Source organism: Parus major, chromosome Z (genome assembly GCF_001522545.3).
Source record: "Parus major isolate Abel chromosome Z, Parus_major1.1, whole genome shotgun sequence".
NCBI lineage: Eukaryota > Metazoa > Chordata > Aves > Passeriformes > Paridae > Parus > Parus major.
The window spans coordinates 67,919,466-67,937,874 of record NC_031799.1 but is presented as its reverse complement, the minus strand read 5'-3'; positions in this window follow the sequence as shown (position 1 = coordinate 67,937,874).

Genomic DNA, 18,409 nt, shown 5'->3' with positions numbered 1-18,409 from the left:
AGGTAGTCCAGACTCCCAAAGTCAAGACCCCAAAGGGCCTCCATCTCTGTCTGAAGTGTTTGTTTCAGATGACTGCTTTGGCAGAAGGAGGAAGGGAGCCTGCAGTCCTGAAAGCTGACATCTGAGATGTTGTCTCAGGGCTTTCCACCACCCCACCACACACTCTGGTGGCAATTTTACACTTGAAGAGTCCCTGGGAGACAAATTCAGTCAAAGGTCTGCAAGCTACTGGGATTGCTTTTTTTTAAATGTTGTTCAGTGTAGTTTTTTTAAAAATCAAGCCAGAATAGTTCTTTCTGTGGAAAAATTCAAAGTGTCTTTTTTTCTCCTGAGTCAATACTCAAGCTTTCTTATGGCATTAAACTTCCTTTGAGAGGGAAATTTAAAGCTTTGAAATGCCATTCTCCAGAGATAATCTGACATTCAGGGAATAAGATGTTACACCATGACTGTTTTCCAGTCAGACCTAACTATAAATTTCCATGTGGTAGCTCAGTAATCCAAATCTCAGTGTTTATTAAGAAGCTAATTTTAGCATGTGAACAAACAGGAAGTTATTTCAAATTTAAAACCATATTAAGAATGGTTTTGGCAAGTAATTATATGATACTGATTCCATTCACACCTATTTCATAGACAATGAATAGAATGCTCCCACTATTTATGCATATTTATGCACTGCTCTTAGTAATATGCAAACATGGTAATTCATCAGACCCTTCTGACAGGTTATCTAATCATGTATGACAGCTACTGTTTGCACAAAAAACTATGGTGTCTGGGCCAGACTCCTTTCTCAGCAGTTCCAGTGGATGTCTGAAGCGTCCCATGTATAATTTTTAGGTAGATAAATTCCAGATTATACACCACCATGCCTTTAGGAAGTTGAAGGGACAGAGTGGAAGCAAACTGCACTGCTACTGCTTCCCTTTCCTGGCTTTCTGGGAAGCTTCTTGCTCTCTAAGTTTCCATGAATGTTTTCTTTTTTCTGTTTACATGACACACTCTGTTAAGGTATTTAAAAGCTTCATCTAGGTCTTGTGCTATTTCCCTTCCCAAACTTCAAAGGCTGTTTCATTGTAAGATCAACTAATTTTGAGAGACTAATTTGAGCAAAAGACTGATTATCTACCACAGTAAACTTCATAACCTGGCTCCTCTGTTTTTAAATTGCAGGTTAAGAAAGAATGGAATTTTAAATAAATTTAAAATTTAAAAGAAATTTAAAAATTCTGGAATTCCAGTATGAATTTCCTGAATGTGTTAAATGTTCTGCCATAAAATATTTCCAAAATAGAGCAAACTTGAATCTGTTCTCCTAACACTCTAAAAAGTTGGTTAGATAATTTGTGAATAAGAAGAGTGTCCCTCTATTAATAATTAATTATTAATTTATCTTTGACAAACTTCTCCTGTTTTCCCTGCAGCCCACACATGCATCTCCACATATTAACAGTACACTCTGTGGACATCCACCTCTTCCTGTTTTAAATCTTGTGCATGAAAAAGTCACCTGGTTTTGTCAGGCTCTTGTACAAAAAGTGAATAAAAGTAAGTCCCCAAATCATAATGTACCTCTTTTGCCACTTTTGATGAAATGGCTTTATTTTAAAATATCCTTAGGCCCCCTTTTCCTTCTGCTTCCAAAAGAAAATCCTTACTCTATTCTTATCATTTTTCATACAGAAGCAGTTCCATATTTTTGGGTCTTCCAGAAAATCTTTGTGTAGTTCTTTGAATTTAGTATTTACCACTCCTAAGAAGAGGGAACAAATACTGTAGAGTTTTCAAGGCATAAATGTACAGCTTTATAACCTCATGTGACAATCATCTACCTGCATTTTCCTAATAATTCCCTATACACACTTTGCCCTCTCTGTTTATCATTTGGAAATGTAATTTGCCATTTGATTACCCATTGTCTGTATATGTCTTCAAAGTCAGCCTTTGTATTTACTTCACTGATTCATTTATTGTCATCAGTAAACTTTGTCCCTTTCCCATTCATCCCTTTCCCTTGGTTATTTATGGACGAAGTTGGCCCAATGCATATACTGTGAGGCCCTGCTGCCAACCTTCCTTCTCTGAGGATACTGAAGAGTTACTTCAACTCTCTTCTTTCCATCTTATAAGCCAGTTATTTAAAAATATGATGGCCTTCCCCCTTATGCCATGACAGCTGAATTGCTCGAAGACTCTTTGAGAAGGGATCTTGTCAAATAACTTCAAGAAATTGAAGCAGAGCATATCCACTTCAGATCCCCTGTGTGTATGTGCTTACAGTCTTCTTCAAAGAACTACAATAGATTTTTCCAGAGCAAAATCTGCTAAACTCTTGCTTAGTGTCCAATATTTATTCATATGAATGATATTTTTTTTACAGAAGAAGAGCTAGTAATATTTTTTGTACAAGTAGTCTATCATTACTGTGTCTCCTCAAACCTCCCTTAAAAACTAACATTGCATTAATCATCTTCTAATTCTGTGATTCTAATGCAGTTTCACTAATCAGGAAACTACATATTACAGATTACTAGCTTAGCTACTTGAGTTTTTAGATCCCTTCAACTCTGAACAAATTTACATGATGTTTACTACTCATTTTAGTGACTTATTCTATACTGGTTCTCATAACAATCCAATTTGAAAACATTTGATGCTGTGGTACATCTGCAAAAAATGGGTTCTGGTGCAGAAAACAAGGTCTTTCAAGATGTCCCCCTTTTATACAAAAATAAAGGTTGGGCTTTTTTATTGCTTTTTCTAGGTTTCTTCACATTTGTCCCCTGAAACCATTATTTTTGGGTTATTTTTTTTGGCTTTTGTGGAGACAGACACTATTTTGAGTGCTTCATTGACTAAGAACAGCTTCATGATAAACTTCCTTTGAGTCCAAGTGTTTTCTAAGCTGCGCTAACAAAAAAACCTTTTGCCACTGGAAATATATAAAACCATAAAAAATAGCCAACCAACAAACCAATGAACCAACTAAACAAACAAATGAAAAAAACAATCTCCCCAAAAAACCCTCAAGACACATGAACTTATCTTGATCAAAGTATCACTCTGGTTTACATTTGAAAGGTCCCACTTTCTCAACAGATGTAAGATTGCACACTGCACTTTCCTGGCTGTATTGTTTGCCTGTGATAGGTTTTGCATGGACAAAATCAAACTGCATTGGCCTGCCAGTGTCACTGATTGAGAAAAGCGAATGCAGGAAGGTCCCAAATACCCAAGGAGCTACCTTTCAAGATTTTGACCTAAAACTTCTTATACAATTATTTGTCAGATCAGAGACATAAGCAGGGACTAGGTATTTAATTAATTTCCAGTCTGAAGCCTCCTAAACAACTGCTTGAGTAAAACTTACCAGCTTAATAGTCCTATGGTATCTTCTGTGGCCAGTTCATCAACAAGAAGCCAGACCAACCACTTAAACCATCCAGCTTCCTCTCAGCTGTATTGCCAGCAGTATGCACTTTCAAAAACCCTCAACAATATTTTGGATGGGCAAAAAACCAGAAGGTCTGCTTCACCAACTTTCCTAATATGACTTCACACATCAGCTGCATTACAACACATGGTTTGAATCCCAAAGCTATGGAAGCAATTTTCAAATGACAATAGAAGAAATAAATGAAAAGAACAAAAAATCATCTTCAGTGTTGTAGGTATGTCAAGCTGTTCAGACAAAATATGAAACGATTCTTATGGGCCAGACACATCAGCTACAATCAATACAGTACGCTCACCAAAACTGTCAAAATCTTGTCTTTCCCCTTCTGACAGCCCTGTGTGCCTCTGAATGTATAGAGGTATCTGTCTGTCAAATGCCTCAGTGTTCACTATTTCTGTGAAGATTATAGTTATTTGTAGTCCTTACATGTAGATTGTTGGTCTCTGCTCAGTGTTCAAATGAGTCTCAGAAACCTTGGCTTGTCTCTGCTGATGCACGTTATTGTGCAGGTTTTCAAGAGCCATGGTATCAACCTGCATGACTCTGTCTGTGAATCTGCTGAAAGTGATAACAGTTTGCTCTTATCAGTTGTATCCTCAGCTTGCAGACATGATGAAGAAATTCTTCGATTTATTTCTCATTGTTTTCCATCATTACCTCTGTACGGCCAGCACTACTATCAGCAATGAAGAGAGACAGGGACAACTGACTTGGTGATCAGAATCCGATTTTACTGTGGGCTACATAAGCTTATATACTATTCTAGGAAGGCTACAATTAATGGGTTAAACATCATACAAACATACAAACAAATGTATGAATATTTCAACATTGATTCAAACTTGTCCCTGTTGCCAGACCTGACTTATCTTCTTGCAATCTTTAAAGCTGTATTTGTTCCTTCCAAGGCATCCTGGCTATCAGATCTCTTATGCTAGTCAAGTCCAAAGTACTTTCTGACTCCACGATACACTGCCACTGAGAGTAGAATTCAGATCCCCTCACCCCTACCACACACAGCCTTATCCTCCAAATCTTTCCAGCTTGCTTGATCAGCGTAGAGAACAAATATTGAGGAAAAGAGTTTAGAAACTGTTCTTAAATTTGCTGAGAGAGAGACAATGAAAGGACAGGAAGTGCTTTCTAAGCAGAGATGCATTGCATCAGATTTTATTCAGAAGCTGATGTTTCTATTTGATCTGTCCACTACCAGAAATGAGAGTGATTAGCTTCCTCTTTTGATAGGACACTGCAGAAGTTTAGTTGCTCACTATTGTGCCATTCACTCATTTACTATCTGCTGATTGTTTAAAGCAGCACAAGGGGCTGCCAAGGACAATAACATAACTGGTGCATGAAGCAGCTCTTCTCATTCAGAACTGTAACCAAAGATGGTAATCACAATTAGCAGTGAGGCCCTGATACTGCAAAGCCTCTGTGCACAGAAGTTGTCATAGATGGGGCTAATTCCAGTGGGAAACTTTAAGCACATGTGAGGTATAAAGCATCAGGAAAATTCTATAGCTTGTGTCAAAGCTCTAGTAGGGCTCCTACATGGTAGAAATCTCCAGCCAGAACTGAAACAGAAAAATTCTCAGATCCCAGTTGGTAGTTGCAAAAATTTATTTTTTCACCTGCATATTTTTATACACCCACCACCTCCTTACAGAACCTTCATCTTTTTCTTGTCAGAGAAAATTAAGGATTAGGCTAGATAATTAGAATTAATTTGATCTTCATCCAAAGAACATTAAAATACCACCTCTTTCAAGATTGCAGACTTGCAAGTCCTCATCTTACATAACCTGTGGCATGTATGTCTACTGTTACATTTCTCAGAAAACTTTAATGTGTCAGCAGGGTAACAAGTGAAAACACACAACAAAGAGATTTTTTATACTATTATCAAAAAATTCCTATATACCTTTTATGTACAATGGATATTTATTAAGATTGAAAGATACAACATCATGAAAATGTCCCTCTAAAATGAAAAAAAAGAAATTATTATAAATTAACAACGAATGATGTGAAATCAGGTACAACTAGGCTTCGACAAAACAGATGTCTCCAAAATAACAAAATTAATATTGCAACCAAATATCACATAAGGAGAAAAAAAATCAACCTTTCTCACAGCTTAGAAATTTACTAGGATCACATGACTGAAGGAAAGAAGTAGTCATATGAAATAAAGTCATCATTACTTTTCAAGATGATGGATGTCCATAACTTGCAAAGCTTTGCTGTTGCAAGGACCACACATCCTTTGAGCAGTTGCATTACATTTAGCAGACTGTTCATAGGAATATTTGCAGGAGCAGGCCCTATAGTCATTTCAAAATAAGACTATTTCACTCACAGGAAGCTATATGGAAAACTCCCTTTAATATGCCTCAAAGTCCCCAAATATTTTATTTGTAGTGAATTTCCAATTCACTGTGGTCATCACAGTAGCCCTAAGATTTATTCTTAATTAGTGAATAATCAATCGTTCATTGATATTTGACATTTAATAAATGTTTAATTGTGTTTAAATTACATGCTTCTATAATGTTTAAGTATTTAACATTAATAGGCTTGCCAACAATTGATTTCCTTCAAACTGTTAACTATCAAGCCCTTCATCAAACAAATCACCAGCAGTAAAATAAGAGAACAGGCCAACGTCCTAGCATATCTTGGCTGTAAGATCATGTGCATCTATAAGGCAACTGTGTGGTTGAAAAAAATCCATTTTCCCATTCTGCTGTCATTTTTGGAAACAAATACACTAGAGACAGTTTAACCACAGGGGTCTCTCACTTTTCGTGGTGACAGCTCTGTGGCCTTCACTGAAGCAGTCTCTGCAGAGGTACAGAAGGAATTTCTAAAGGTTCAGCTACTGCGCTCGACCATTAAACCTCTGAGTCACCAAGGAAAACACAAAAGCATTGTCAGTGGCAGGTGTGAGAGAGAAAAAAAACTGCTTGAAATATAAGAGAGGATAAAAAGAAAATCCTGCACAGGTACATCACCCCTGGTCAGGTAAAAATACCAGCAGAATGGATGATAAAGCAAGATTTGAAAAGCTGCTTTCCCTGTGAGAAACCCAGCTCATTTATTTTTACTGGAAAGCTCACACTTCAGTTTGTTACAACTTACAGTATTAAAAGCCCACTATGGCTACAAGCTCAGAAATAAGAGTAAGAAAAAGTTCAGACAAGTCATAGGCTTAACAAACTCTCTGGCTCCTGGTTTTGAACACATTTCACCTACTGTATATCAAAGAGAAGATGACGTTTCATTCAAGTGGCTGTTCAAAAGGTGGCAAAATTAACTTTGTCCTAAAGGTTCCATGAAGAATATCTAGACATAAATAACATCCACAATTAAATGGTTTGGTACTTATTAGATGCTCAAAGTTGTTCCTGAGGAGTATTTGTAATACAAATGTATTTTTACAATGACAAAACAAGACATCTTTGTCAAAGGAAAAGAGTATATACCAGGCAGACTCGGAATTCAGCTTGCATCTCCATACCAAAAATTCACGAATTGCAGCCTTTTAATGAAAGATGTGAAAATTTAAAGCTTTTAGGTTGTCTTGGTTTGGAGGACAGATGTCTGCTGGAGAGGGCAGGAGCCTCCACTGGAATGAAAAAGTAGACCCCCTCCCTCTGAATTATTATAATTTTGAAATCAAGGGGCTCTCAGGCAGGGATCTGGGGATAGGAATAACAGTTCTTTACTAGTATTTATAACAAGGCAAACAAACAACAATAACTACAGCATTAGCAAGAAAACAGAACCAGGGACCCCGTGACAGTTTTCTCGGCTGAGATGGGAAGGGATGGAGGAGAGGCTTTGTTTCACAAAACCCCTCGGGCAGTCAGTCCCGGTGCTCCTGCAGGGCTCCGAGGAACAGTCGGCTGGAAACAGCAGGGATGAGCTGAGATCCTGGGCTGGTGGATGAGGTGGATCAGCAGCTTTGTGGCGGTGCCTGGCACTGGCTCGACCCAGCAGAACAGGGGGTGTGTGAGGCCCGCAAAGAAGAAGAGGAAGAAGAAGAAGCAACTCCATCTGGGTTATGGTGAATTTTTCTCCAAGCAGCAGCAGCAGCTCCGAGTGTGTCATGCTCTGAAACCTAAGAAAAAACATCTAGCCCTCCAGCTGTCCCTACCTTTGCTTTTTCCTGCCTCCCTCCCACCCTGGGCCCAGCTGAACTCTCTGTGTTTCTCAAGCACCCAAGAAGTACCAGCACTCAGGTTTCCCCGCAGCTGATGGGTAAAAATTCCATAGGCGAGAATGAACAAAAAGGACGCCTAGCTCCCAACACTGGTCTGTGACCTTTTGATATATCTGAGACAATACGGTATAAATATCCAGAGTTCCACATCCTCAGTAGGCATATTTCCCAGTTTATAGACTGACAAATTTCAGACTGTCTCTCTGTACAGATAAGATTAATATTTTAAGAACTAAATGAGAGTAAAGTAAAGTAAAACAAAAATTATGGTGAAAGGCTTATCCTTACTTATCAACAGTTCTAACTTCCACCAAAATAATTTTAGATCTTAGGTCCTAGGAGAGATACCAAACTTTACACACTTGAGAAGCTGTCTTGCTTTTGTTTGTTTGTTTTAACCCAATCAAAAGGTACAGATGGAACATTGCTCTGCTTGCAGCATGTTTGGTGGCAATTTAAGTGTGACTAAAGGGTTCTCCCTACTCTGAAGGCTTTACTCTGAAGTGAGACTAAGAGAGGGTTTTTAGCATATGCTGCGTTATGATAATTTTTCATATACATAAAGGCCATTGCAGAAAATGTCTTTAAAAATCATACTGGTTCCTGTAAGAACATGGGATGTGAACTTCCTCCAGGGTCAATACAAGGGAAATGACAGAATAAGGAAAACTCTTGGGCAGGTAATCTCTTTTGATATTGAACAGTAATGGTGCTTGACTCACTGGCAATTCATACACGCACAGGGGGGCCCATAGACTAACCTTCTCCATCCTCTTATCCTCTCTCCTACCTCAAAGGTGCCCTAAGCTTGACAATGATACTAAATGGGGAGGAGATGTTTACTCTAAGGCAGGGAGACCTCAGCAAATTGGAGAGCTGGGCAGTCACCAAGTATATAGAGTTCAACAAGGGGAAGTACTGGATTCTGCACCTGGGATGGGCCAACACTGGATTTATGGACAGACCAGAGAATGAGAGGCTGGAGAGCAGTGCCATGGAAAGGGACCTGGGGGTCCTGGTCATAGCAAATTGAACATGAGCCTTGGCAGATAGGAGGGCCAACCCTGTACTGGGTGGCATCATGCCCAGCACCACCAGCAAGGTGAGGGAGAGGATTGTGCTGCTCTGTTTTGCACTCAAACAGCCTCACTTGAGTCCTGGAGGCAGTTTTGGGTGCCTCACTGTAGGAAAGATCTACAGCTACTAGAGAGAGTCCAAAAAGAGGGCTACAAGCCTTGATAAGTTCACCATTGTCAATTTCAAGTTTCTGTGTCCAGTGAGACAGAGTTGTAACTACCCAAAGGCAGAGCTAGGAGCTGCTTCCAGGCTGTGTCCTTCTAAATAGTTTTGCTTCAAATAAGTTTCACCTTCTCTGAATTCATTTTCTGAATTAACTTGGGTTTTATTCTGGTGAGGAACATTTAAAGAATTTTTTGCCTGTAATATTAAATTGAGAACAATCTCTCACTTAATGTAATTTTCGAGCACTTAGATGAGTCCAAATTAAACAAACCAAGTTTTTCTTGCATGTGTTAATTTAGTCTTACCTGAAATTGACTACTTTCCATCAGTGTATTTATATTTGTACACTACTAATATAACAACAACCATAAGAAGATTTAATAGAACACCTGTGTAAGTGTGTTGATTGCAGGATTATGACAAAAGCAACACACGTGATGCCTGGGCACAGTAGATTGTTATCCAAACCACAAAATATTATTTGCAGCCAGAGGCTTTTAGCTAAAATAAAGGTAAATCAAGAGGTTTATAATGTGGAGACACTCTGAAGTCCACAGACAAAGCATACACAATAAATATGCTAGTAAGAGTTGCAGTATATGTGAAGATCACTGTTGGTAAATTATATAAAAAATTAAAAATGCCAACAATTCTTTATTATACCAGATGTCTGTAATTGATAAAAAAATCATTTTCAACAGGGAAAAAGCCACTATTTTTGAAAATAGCTAGAACAGAATGGAAAGAGAATAGACCAGACTATTTCAGTTTTACATGACCTACAATGATCTTCTATCACCATCTGAAGGATTCAGGACTCATCAAAAGTTCAGGTCTGTTATTAAGGACATTGTCCAAATGTCTCTTAGACATTGACAGACACCAGACACTGACCACCTTCTAGGAAGCCTGTTCCAGTTGCTTCACCCAGTTGCTTCTTATGGATAAAGAAAAGCTTCTCAATATCAATTCTGAACCTTCCTTAGTTCAGTTTTGAACTGTTCCTTGATGTCCTGTCACTGGATCCCCGGGAGAAGAGGTCAGCACCTCTACAGTAGCATTGGTTTCTCTTGTTTAACTCGGTTCTCAACATACCAGTGCAAACAAGCAGCCTGGAAATAGGGGTTTCTTTATGCCTTCAAAACTCATCCCAGTTTGGTTTCCTTTGCAGCAAAAGCTGAATTGCCTCAGAAGCAGGTTTCTCTCCTGTCCTACACAGTTTTTTTCTGGGCTGCATTAGTTGTTTGAAATGTCATAATGTAATTTTACAAGGTGTCTGAACACAGTGATCCTTGCCTGCATTAATTTGGCTCTGTAATTTTTCTTTGCAGCCTCACTACAGTGTCATATCCTACTGGAAAATCCTCGATCATACACTGTTTGATAGAGGTAAAGCTAGCATGGAAATAACTCTGGAACAGGATTCTTACAGTTAGGGATATCTTCTTGTCTGAAATCTAATCCTCCAGGCAGTTATGATTCAGTGTTCAGTTGTGGTAACTTCCAGAATCATGCTAGAGATGCAAAAGCAAATTTCCCTTTGCTAGTCATGCTGATGACAAAACAGAGGTCATGTGAGACAAATGTTACTCCACACAGTGTCCTCTGCATGTGTGCACTGAATAGGTGATGTAAGGAAATGAACTGCCTCAGTCCAAGCTGCCAAGGAGGCAATACAGAACAGTCCTGAGCCTACACCCTACAGGGTGGTGAGTTTGACAAGAAGCTCCATTTTAAGCCTACACAACTCAATTGCATTTGCACAGAATTGAAGCATGGGAAGGAGAATTGTAAGACAGGTTCAAAGCACAGCCTGCATGCACATATGAGCTGAGGCAACCATGCCTTCCTGTTAGAAATTTGGCAATAGGAGCCATTCATTTTTCTGTTCTCAAACAAATTCATAGAGATCTCCTTACTTTCTACACCTTCCATCACACTGGTTAGAAATAAATCTGTCAAGGTTTCTCTGAGCTGTAATAGGTCTTAGAGTAAAATGATTTGATTTGTTGATTGATGTTATTCTTCATTTGTGAAAGTCCAGACAAACATGGAAGTCCCTGGATCTTTGCACAGTAAGTATTCGTCTGAATACCTAAACCAGCTCTCTGTTGTGATCCTGTTTGCAAAAGTTTCAGTCTACCAAGGAAAACTAGTGTGGATTAGATGACTTGTAATGCAAAGTGAACAGTGAATACTTACTCTTCTGTATGCTAAAGAGTACAGAGACTACATCTGAAAACTTTTAAGTGATAATGTTTATTGGCCAGTAGCTGTTGCATTCACAGTAGCTCTGACTGATATGTGAAGAATTTTATCTCTAAGAACAGTGCAACAGTAAATGAGTTTTCTTTTAAATGAAGAATTCAAGAAGTTGCTTTTCACTATTCAATCAACAAATTACCAGTTCATAGCAATAGCTTCATAGTGACATCATTGTTCTGATAAGTTTTATTAAAATCAGAAACTAATTTCAGAAATAGGAATTTTTGATGTTTCAATTAAGAACCTGTTCTTCAGGTAGATTGCAAAAAATATGTCTTTTTTAAGCAAAGACATCTTTCAGCAGAAGAGGGAGATAAAATCACATTGGCAAGATACAAATCTGGGTTTCCTTTATCAGGTTTTCTTTTATAATTTATAGACAACGTTAAGGAAGTATGAAAAGTCTTAGTATACAATTCTTGTTAAACGACTACTTGGAAGGCATACTGAAGACATGGTTTATAGAGGAGGAAGAATAATGAAGCCAGGTTTACAGGTGGCATAAAGGAGAACAACATGGTAACACTGCTGTCATAAGACACACATTTTTAAGTATTTTTATTCAGGTTGTGTGTGCATACCATTTTGAAAACTTTCAGGCTTTTATAGCCTCACTTCTATAAATTCAGGCTTTCAGCAGGCCCAGAAAAAGCAGTCAAAAATATTTTTCAGTCCTTGATGTTGACCCATTATTGCAAAATTAAAAAAAATTGGTACTGCTTGAAATGGGCTGAAGCTTCCAGTTCAAATCCTGTGCTTCCAGAGGTTAGGGATCCCTGATGCAAACTGACTATGAAGACTGTTAGTTATGTTTAGCAACATGCATTGCAGCTGAAGTAAACACAAAAGGTCACTGCCAAATATTCAGGACAGTTCCTTTTATATACTAAATATATAAAATAAAGAAGGCCAAGACAAAAGCATATCTGGAGATACTATCTTGAAAACTGTTGAAAAACAGTTCAGAGTTCTACCTTCTTTTGCCATTTGGAAAGCACTCTCCAGCTGGTTTAAAGTTTTGGCTCAGCTGTGGAAGACTGCTCAGTTTATCTGCCCCACTCCCAACTCTGACAATAGTTTTGGCAAATTTTGTTGCTGAGGGAAGAGCTGTGGTCTGTAAATAGTACCAGAATACCTTTTCCCTACACACACAGGGTAGTCCCAAGTTAACTTACTATATTAAACAAACATATAGTTTGGTTTCTCCAGCATTTTTTGTGGATTAAAGTGTGTGCTCTACCAGCAAGCTTTCATATTTCAAGTGCCTTAGCCCCTTTTTCTACTTATTCCGCAATTATTATTAGCAATTTGCTAATTATTAGACTAGTAAGATAAGAATGAAGATTTTAAACAGAGGTGGGGGAGAAGCAGATCCTCAAGCTTCACAAGTTCCAGTTTAATACAGATGAAAAAGGGTTTGGTATCATGGTACCATGGAATGGTTTGGTTTGGTTTGGTTTGGTTTGGTTTGGAAGGGACTTAAAAGATTTCTCAGTTCCAACATCTCTGCCATGGTCAATGACACTTCCACAATCCCAGTTTGCCCAAAGCCCCATCCAACCTGGCCTTGAACACTTCAGGGTCATCAGCAGCTTCTCTGGGCAACCTGTACCAGGGCCTCACCACCCTCACAGGGAAGAATTTCTTTCTAGTATGTAATGTAAACCTGTTCTCTTTCAGAGTGAAGGTATTCCCCCTTGTCCTGTCACTACATGCCCTTGTAAATAGTTTCTCTCCATTTTTTGTGTCGAATCCCTTCAGATACTGGAAGGCCACAATTAGGCCACAACAAAGATTTCTCTGTTCCAGGACAGATCCCAATCTCTGAATTGATTGCTGAATGGCTGAACAATCCCAATTCCCTCAGCCTATAAGCCTTCCTTACAGCAAAATACACAAAACCATGCTAGTCATCATATGAAATTACCACATAAAGCAAGAAGTTCAAGTACTTATAGATTTGTACAGATATTCAGAAAAGGGATTATAGACAGCAATACAGTTTGAGTCAACAATGTGTCTTGGAAACCAGGATGGCCAGACATGTCCTGGGGGCATCAAGCATGGCATCGCCAGCTGGGCAAGAGAGGGGAGTGTCCTACTCTGCTCTGGGCTGGGGCAGCCTCAGCTCCAGTGCTGAGGGCAGTTTGAGAGACCACAAAGTAAAAAAGATCTAAAACTACTGGAGTGTCCAAAGAAGGGACACAGAGATGGTGAAAGGCCTTGAGGTGAAGCCACATGAGGAGTGACTGAGGGCATTTTGTCTGTTCAGCCTGGAGGAGACTGAGGGGAGACCCCACTGGGGTCTGCAACTTCTCTGTTGGAAAGGGAAGAGGGGCAGGCCCTGATCTCTCCTCTGGGGTGACCAGTGACAGGACCCAAGGGAATGGCTAAAGTTGTGTCACGGAGGTTTAATTTATCAGGAAAAGGTTCTTTCCTTTTATGAAGGTGTTTGGGCACTGGAACGGCCCCCCCAGGACAGTGGTCACAGCACCAGCCTGACAGAGTGCAAGAAGCGTTTACAATGCTCTCAGGCACAGAGTGGGATTCTTGGGGTGTCCTGTGCAGGGCCAGAAACTGGACTCAATGATCCTGATGGGTCGACACATTTTATGATTCTATGATTGAGATAACTGTAAAATATTTTCAATTCAAAGTAATACAAAGTTTGAAGTTTTCCCCATCACCTGCAAGTGAACTTTTTGCATTTATTTCAGCTTATAGCTTGGACTATGCTAGAAATTACGGTTTCTATTACATAAAGCAGATAGTAACTTAGAAATGCAAGACTTAAAATAATAATTAACTGTGAAAGTTTTTACATGGATGTAAATGCATTCCATCTTCTCTCAAAAAACAAAAAAAGTGAAATACTGTAGATTTTTGTCAACAGTTAAGAAAACAACTGTTTCTCTCTTCACCCTAGATGTGAATGCTTATCAATCAATTAAAAAAATACCAAAGGTATTAATTTTCTCACAAAATACACTTTTTTTATTTTTCAAAGAAAGAGAAAAATCAAGTTTAGGTTTAAAGACACTTTAAAAATGTAAGCCCAGGTGTATGGAGTACAAGATTGTAACTCCTAGCATTTTTTTTTTTTTCTCATCTATCAGAAGAAATCAAATTAAACCAGTTTGCATCTATGGTTTTAAACGTCATTACAATTCATCTTAATAATGAAGTTAAAATTAAAATAAAGAAGGCAGAATTTAAAGAAATAAAAACAACGATCAACCCTCAACCAAAAGCCTTTTTCCCTGCCACCACATGAAAATGGATAAAAGTGGATCTATGAGATATATTTAAAATGAACTTTGAGGTATCAAGAGCATAGATGTCACTGGATTAATGAAACACAAGACTCTGTATACATTCTGCAGATACATTTTCAAAAGAAATAAATGTGTGTTTTCTAAACAAAACACAAAGATAACAAAATCTAAGAACTAAAATATGAAATTTTGTAATAATTGTATTAATAACCATATGTTGAAAATATCTGGTTCCAATTAAGCCTTTTTATTTATTTATCTGCAGAGAGATTAAAGTATAGTGCAGAGGTCAATAAGGGCCTCTGATCTATCCAGGCATAAATGCTTCAATGAGTTTACTTGCATTCACTGACCCTGATCAGAAATGGTGCTGATAGCTTTCAGTTCTTGCAGTATGTGACAGACACCATACAGCATTAAGCCTGTTGTCTCCTCTTCCCTTGGAATGTGCATTAAGCTTATTAGGAATGTTTTAGATCACGAATTAAGTCCTTTAGGAGAAAAACTTTGTCACATCCCAGCTATGACAACAATGGTGACAATACTGGGTAGTGCTGTAAAGCAGAACAAAGAGTGCTGGTTGTTTCTGCAGCTGTCAGGAAGGATCCCCATCTTGATAGCTTTTTACCTTGACTGATTTCAATTTTTGTAGCATTGAATCATTTTAAACGTTCTGCATGCTTTAAACAGGCCCGTGAAAAAAAAACCCACATGCACACTCTGCCTTGCTGAAGAGTGTAAACAGCAAGGAGTCTGACCCTAGGAGGTATTTCTACTTGCTCTTCTGCCCTTACAGCCTAGAAGAAATTTTGTCAGCTACAACAAAACCAGCAGGGATAACAGAAACAAAAGTTTATATTTGCTAAAGGGAAATTGCCCTCTCATAATTTTCTCCACAGATCCTTTCTGCCTGAGAGCTGCAGGGTTACAAAGTGACTGAGCCAGCCCAGCTAAATCTGAAATTACAAACTCCAGAGAGGGGCATGCTATGGACAAGACAACACCAGGGACAATCACTGGAACTGCAGTACACTTTCTGTGCTTCCTACTGATTTTTGCAGCAATGTCATATACAGAAGCAACACAAAAACTTGAGTTTAACCCCACTGGAAAAACACAGAGATCTACAACGCTTTTCAGTCATCAGTACAAGTGCTTGTTTTATCACCTCCTCACTGTCTGATTGTCCCAGAAGCTGCTATGCAGTTAAAGACTGTCGACAGTATCCCCACTCACTTCCCCACTTTACACCTCTTTCCAACAATGACCTTACTCTCTTTCCAAGTCTCATTCTGTAATAACAGTTCCTTTCACTATGCATGACAGGTAGAATCTCTGTGGAATTTCTTGCTTCTGAATTGTTTGGATGCTACAAGCATCAAAAAAACCCTCTAACAATTTTAGGAAAGAATAATCCATGCAGTCTATAAACACCATGGGACCAAATTTAGGAAATCGCTGAGTTGAATTGCTGAAGACCAGAAAAATACTCTGGGTAAGCATTTTTATCCTTATTCCTTGTACTCTTCCCCATTCATAAGTGACTGGCAATTCTCTGAAACAGAATAAATTGAAGGATGGATCCTCAGTTTGACTGGGGCCAGTTGCTTTTCTTTTTGCCTGTGACTTCTTGAATTGTTGCTTACTGTTAGTGATGAAAGCAGAATCAAGATAAGTGAAAAGTTTAGCTGCAAACTGTGCTCATAAATGACCACTGTTTGAATTGTCTTTCCTGGCTAGCAGTTTAGGTATAATACTGTCACTGCTTTTGCTGAGACATTAACTGCTTCACAACTGTATGGTTTACTTTAGTGATACGTATGCCCAGCAACTAGAAGGGAACCCAATCTGATTCTCACATCTAGGAGTCATTATACTACAAACAAAAAATATGACTGTAAACTTTTTGTTGTTGTTGTAGTTTGCCAAGGTGAACATCTAATTTTTTTCTTCTGAGTCCCCCTAGAAACTGAAAGTAACACTTTAAGAAACACAGTTCACGGGTTTAGCCAGTTTCCCTCTTGAGAAGATGAGCAGGCTTTAATGGCCCTCTTTGAAAAGTCTTCCATCCTTTTAGATTCTTTACTTGTTCACTGTGCTTCTAACATCTTTGTGGTTTGTTTCAATGAGTGGATGCTTGGAAGAGATCTGCAAATCAATGAAACATGTAGGTGTATAAAAAATTGCATTTTAAAAACCCTATTCTGTCTTCTTTTTTTTTTTTTTCGTTAATATAGAACTTTTCTTGGCATTTTCAACTTTACAAAAGTAAACTGGAAACATTTTTTCTCTGATTAGTTTATTTCAAATTATCTTTTTTTTCTAATTCATTTTGCCTACAGCAAAATACTGCCTGAAAGATTTGAAGAGGCATAGCAGAGCCCAAGCTGTTAGTCAGAAGGGTACATCTCAGTGGACTGAGAGGCTGGGTTTTGATGGAACTAGCATAATGAACAGAGATTTCCCTACAGATCAGGTATTCATTTGCAGTAAATATCCAGTGTATTGGTCTTTGCAACTGTTTGTCAACATTGCAAGAGCAGAAATTCTCAGTAAATAGAGAATAAAGCACTGCACATTTTGAGGACTGTGTCAGTAGTGCTCATGCATAGCAAAAGGAAAAAAAAATGCTGCCTCATATTTACCAAACTTTGCTAAGTGGATCACCATAATTTTATCACAATTTCCCACTAACTTCATATTCGCACTTTAAGTAGTCTACAAGGAGGAAGAGAGGATACACCCCATGACTGCAGGGAATTGTAATTTTCAACCGAGGGATCACTTAATCATTTCATTCATCTTTTTCCAGGCAGTTAAGCATGACAAATAAAGCAACAGCAGTGCATGGATCTCTTTCATGGGAACTGGTTTATTGCTATTAATTCCTTTGAGATGTTTGAATGGTACTTCTAAATGCATTATCAGAATATTTTTTAAGGACATATATAAGACTAATGAGAAGTGATGCTGTTCTGGACACTTTAGAACATAAACATTTAATTCTTTATTAGAATCACAGAATTTATTAGGTTAAACTTCCGAGGTCATCAAGTCCAACCTTTGATTGAATGCCACCATGTCAACTACACCAGCGCAGTGAGTGCCTCAACCAGTCTTCCCTTAACCCCCTCTGGGGATTGGGACTTCACCACCTCCCTGGGAAGCCTGAGAAGGTCTAATCACCCTTTCTAGGAAGAAATTTCTCCTAATGCCTGACCTAAATCTCACCTGGTTCAGTTTGAGATGAAGTTCTCTCATCCTCTCTAGATCCCTGGGAGAAGAGATCAACCCTCATCTGGCCACAATCTTCTTCCAGTTGTGGAGAGCTCCTTTTCTCCCTCAGCTGTGCCTCAATAGACTTGGGTTCCAGACCCTTCCCAAGTTCTGTTTCTTTCCCCGGACTCTTTCCAGCATCAATATCCTTCCAGAATTTAAGGGCTCATAATTGGACACAGGATTCAAGGAGTGGCCACACTGGCATTCAGCACAGGGAAAAAATCCTTTCCCTGCTCCTGCTGTTCCATTATTGCTGCCACAGGCCAGAATGCCCTTGGTCTTCTTGATCACCTGGGCACAGCTGGCTTGTTTTCAGACACTGTTGACCAGCACTCACATGTCCTCTTCCACCAGACAGCATTCCAGCCACTCCTCCCTAGCCTGTAATGCTGCAGGGGTTGTTGTGGCCTGGGGTTGTTTTTATCCTGACATTTCTCTCAGCAGTGTTATGACTGCCCAACCAGCACAGCCATCAGTGGGCTGGATTAGTTCAGAGTCTTATGGTAGTATCCCTTACTTCAGGGAGGTAGCAGACTTCCCTGTGGGCTGGGTCTGGTCAGCACAGAGGGTCCTCAGCTCCCCTGAAAAGGGAATCACCCACTACAACCTTCTTTTCCTGTTACCTGTAGTAATCATCCATCTAGTTGCCAGAGCTAATCT